This window comes from Cydia splendana, chromosome 22 (assembly GCF_910591565.1).
Source record: "Cydia splendana chromosome 22, ilCydSple1.2, whole genome shotgun sequence".
NCBI lineage: Eukaryota > Metazoa > Arthropoda > Insecta > Lepidoptera > Tortricidae > Cydia > Cydia splendana.
This window is the reverse complement of record NC_085981.1, coordinates 381,334-386,631: the sequence shown is the minus strand read 5'-3', so window position 1 is coordinate 386,631 and position 5,298 is coordinate 381,334.

Sequence of the window (5,298 nt, the reverse complement as noted above, 5' to 3'; positions counted from 1 at the left end):
TGACAACCGGCGTACATTGACAACAACTATTTTCATTAGTTATTAAGGATGATTCACGCTAGATCGGGCCGTGTCCGGAGCGGAGCTTCCGGCGCTTACTTTTCTATGACATGATAGGCGATAACGTGATGCTTTCCATAGAAAACGATGCGCCGGAAGCTCCGGCCCGGACACGGCCCGGTCTAACATGAGTCATCCTTTAGTTTCGATTCGCATTTTGTATTAACAATTGTCATATTGGCTGGGCCTTCTGAAAGTTATAATTTAAGATCGATATTACCTTTTAAAAGAATTTGTAGGGAATGAAAAGGAGAAAATGAAGGTTTGTAACCTTAAAAAAACTGCATTGATTTAGTTTTTCATTTAATAAATAGATATATGCTGTTATACAGTTTTAAGTTTTAACCGCTTCGCCGCGCTGAAAAAATCTGAAACAATTAAAAATATGTGTTATAAAAGCAATATTATTAAATGCCTAAATTGTAAATTACGTAAATACATTTTCAATTGATTATTTGTAATAATAGACGGAAATAAAAAGCCGAAAAAAAGCGAAGTCCCGAAAATGCGGCTGTCTGTAGCTTGTTAAGTAAAATTTTCCTTAAACGAAACACGCAGGCCAATAAAAATGCACGATATCTTCCTAAATTACACCATTAAGTGAACGTTCGAATTAGCCCGATGGTTAGTGACAGTTTACATAACCAGACGATATATGTTTATCCCTTTATATAAACTCACTAACCTGCTCTACCCTATTATTCCTACGCCACCTTTATAAAAAGACCGAATTTTCATTAAGTTCGCGCGCTGATTAAAGCCAGCGACGATTTGCATAGAAATGAAAATTTACCTGGACCGCCGCTAGTGGACCTGAGTGGAATGCCTTCTACTATTTCAAAGTTCCAATTTTGAACGGTTAAGCGTTTCGTTCGGCATTTGTTTTCAAAGATGGCCGCCGTTAGCCGTTAATCGGTAGGAAGCGTTTAGTTATTGCTTTATAAAGCAGTAGCTTGTTTATTTATTGCAAAGAGCTTTTTATCTTGATAATTTTAAACTGAAATTGATAATGATGATGGTCGTGTGATAATAATTATTAACAAGTCAAATTTCAACGTAACAGGAAGTAATAGGTAAATTATTACGGATGTCAGTATTGTCAGTCAGCGAATGAAGTCGCTTCAAAATAGGTTTTAATACTGAATATGTCTTTATACTTATGAGATTATTGGTAAATTTTCTTCAGGAAAACTTAATTTAGTTAGGCCGCTCGTAGTTTGACAAAGCAATCAATTACAGTATTATGTTTAACGAAGAAATTGAATTACAATTTAAAAATCAATACTTCCCACATATATTGGGTTAGATGCTATTTTAGTAAGTAATATCAATAATAGGTACCTATATGACCAGAGGACACTTTCGGTAATCATTATTGATAATATAATAGTAAGTAATGTAAGTACACAAAACGTAACTGTCAGTCAAAATTGACACTTTTAGAATTGTGGCCTTGATTATACAAGCTTTTAAGTAACTTTCATATTCAAATACATACTTGGTGTGTCGATGTTAATTAATACTTGTTATTTGATAGTTCATAACTGATGCATTTAAACAACAACTTTGAGATACGCTGCGAAGGCAATTTTTAGGGTTCCGTAACTAGAAAAGGAAAAACCGAACCCTTATAGGATCACTCGTGCGTCTGTCTGTCCGTCTGTCACAGCCTATTTGCTCCAAAACTACTAGACCAATTAAGTTGAAATTTGGTACACATATGGAAGTCTGTGACCCAAAGACGGACATGTAATAAAAACAAATGAATTTTAAGCATAGGGGGCTCTTATAGGGGGAATATGAGAAAATTAAAAAACCGGGCAAGTGCGAGTCGGACTCGCGCACGAAGGGTTCCGTACCATAATGCAAAAAAAAAACAAAAAAAAGCAAAAAAAAAAACGGTCACCCATCCAAATACTGATCACTCCCGACGTTGCTTAACTTTGGTCAAAAATCACGTTTGTTGTATGAGAGCCCCATTTAAATCTTAATTTTATTCTGTTTTTAGTATTTGTTGTTATAGCGGCAACAGAAATACATCATCTGTGAAAATTTCAACTGTCTAGCTATCACGGTTCGTGAGATACAGCCTGGTGACAGACGGACGGACGGACGGACGGATGGACGGACGGACGGACGGACGGACGGACAGCGAAGTCTTAGTAATAGGGTCCCGTTTTACCCTTTGGGTACGGAACCCTAAAAACAAAGTTTTGTAAACCATATCGTGTTACATATTAAATGAAAGGGTTTATTTTAGGGATCTCAAATATATTTTTTTTATAATTTTAAATGAAATAGTTTAGAAGTTATTTAAGATAATAGGCAAAAATGACCATACCCCCCCCCCCCCTTAATTCCGATACTACCGGGTCTAAAATTTTGAAAAAAATACACATAGTAGTTCTTTACCTCTAGATGACAGGAAAACCTATTAGAAATCTAGAGTCAAGCGTGAGTCGGACTTGAGAAAAAAAACGCGGTTGGGCTGTTTTAGGGACACAGCCGTAATGGTTTACGTGAAATTCAGTGTGGACAGCTTTTGCGAAGGCCGAAGGCCAAGCTACGCGTAGGGCCGAAGGCCCAAAGCATCCCCCAGTAGCTTTTTGAAACGCACGGCCGAAGGCCGAGTTGCGGGAGGTTAGTGTTCAAACACAGAACAATTATAGTACAAGTGTCTGAATGCGAAGGTCGAAGGCCCGGAGCCTCCGACATGTGCATGCTTCCTGCAAAGGAGATCGTCGATTTTGGTCTATCTTTTGTTAAGCGATTGGGCCCGATACCTATAGATTACTGGAAAAACGTATAAGAAGTCTGCAATTATTAAGCATGAGCCGGACTTAAGAATTGCGGATAAGCTCTATCAGGGCCACAACCGCAATTGATTTACGTGAAACGTGGTGTGGACAGCTAGTGCGAAGGTCGAAGGCCGAGCTCTGCGTTGGGCCGAAAGCCTGAAGTATCCAAGAGAGGTGCGCCTCCACGCAAGGTCGAAGGATGAGCTTTAGGAGGTTAGTGCTCAAACAGAACAAATAATTGGTTTAAGTACGAGTAGCTAAATGAGAAGGCTGAACTACCAGAGGGTCTACCGCGAACACCGAAGTTCGCAAATTGCGGGGATTTCTCTTTTACTCCAATGAAACCGTAATTAGAGTGACAGAGTGAGATGCCAGCAATTTGCGAACTTCGAACAAAATTAAAGATAGCCAGCCGTGTGTGGAAAAATTTAATGAACAATTGAATGTACTTATGAACTTTGCTTTGCTCGCTCGTTCGAAAATGTGTGCGGTACGGAACCCTTGGGACGCGAGTTCGACTCGCACTTGACCGGTTTTTTTAAAATTTATTTTAGATTTAATTTAGCCCAATTTTAGTTTTATTTCCATACTAGGTCTAAACGTTCTAATGTTATTCATTATACCGGTAACCACGCCTGTAACGGTAATATATTTATGCCGTATAAATTTATAAAATAAATTATATTAATTATATAGTTAGCCCTTTATAGGGCAAGCTTAGATATTATTTGTCAAAAATCACCATCCTATATAACATCAAATTTTAGTATTTTTTTCTTCTGCATAATTTTTAGGACTTTAAGGAGGCGCTGAGGCTTGAATAGTGTATTTTTTTTGATCTGGTCCGTTAAAGGTTTACTACTTAAAGTAAAAATATGTTTAGAAACGACTTTTGATATAAGTAGTATTATAATATCTATAATACTATAATTGATATCAAAAATATTAACTAATACAATTTATAATACGAGGGTGGTCTCTGCCAGACTATGCTTAGAACAAAATAATTATCTAAATTTTGTTTTATATTAAATAGTGAATATTTCTTATAGTTTTCAGTCCGTACAAAGCTGCCGCCATCTACAGACAAAACCCGTAAAACTCCACATTCAAACTGCCATTAAAAACGGCGCACGATCAAAATTTTACACCTCAGTCGGGAATTATATCAAAAGTTCCGCAAGAAACGATAAGGTATTTGGCAGAATTAAAATAACACTTCGCCGAGAAAAGTGGTTCCACCCCATCCCCCTGGGGGGAGGGGTGAGCAAGATGGCTTCTTTTAAATGGGGTGGACGGGAGCTAGCCCCTCAAGAATAAAAGTATGCCGTACCTTCCGTAGATATCGTGGGGGGGATAAGATTTCGCGCGCTTTTGTGAGTTCGATTGCGCTCCGAATTTAAATTGAGTTTTGAATTTCGTCTTCCAATTGGAATAGGCTTTTGTTCGTTGTTGGGATATAATGGTGTTTTTATTTTTGTGGTTGATGGAATTGGCTGTAATGTTGCATTCGAACGATCATTATAAAATAAATGATGCAGTAGTTTATGTTTTCGGTAGAGCATTAAACGGCGTAGTAATACATTAATAATATAACCATCAGTAACTAGTATTTGTCTCCATTTCAGCTTGGAGAAAAATGATTTCGTATACTGGTATGTTCTCCTCTATAGGTCGCATTTTTAACCGATTCTCATGAGATTTTTTTGAGCAGAATCAAAATGATTATAATATAGTTTATATTCAAAATCATATATTATTCATATAGGTTTGTTCGAAATCATTTTTCTCTTGTACATTTCGTTTTTTTGTACATTCCGTTTTTTTTTACTTGGCGAGGTCTACAACAGCTCCCAGAGCCACTAGTTTTAAAAAGGATATGTTAACTGTTTTTACGCGGTATAAGAGAAATGAAACAGTGAATTAGACTGGGAACTAATCGAGATATCTTTGCATTTAAAATAATTATTACTTTAAGCAGCAACTATGTATAACTGAAAATAAAATAGTTTTATCGTTTGCCTAAATAAGAACCTATGAAACTTAGATCACAAAAGTTTCAGATGACATTTAGTAAAATATCGCAAACATAAATTATAAATAGCGACATGTAGAAGCCTTCAAGCTAAAACCAGCCATATATACACACATTAAAGTGCGTAATCGCATGTACGCGTATGAAGGTCCTTCACCTCCATGTGTGTTTTGATTTGAAGAATTTGGGTCAACGGTTCGGTCGGGTCGTGTTTAAGATGTTGAGGGAAAAAGTACTTAGGGAATAATGATATGGGTAACTAATGATATCAATGGAGACACAAAACAAAAACTGTACCTAAACGTTTATGTACAGTCGACGTCGAATATGTTTCCATTTTCGCCTTATTAGCTATTTTATATTCATAGTTTGGTACACCTACACGAAATCATTTTCGCATCAAAA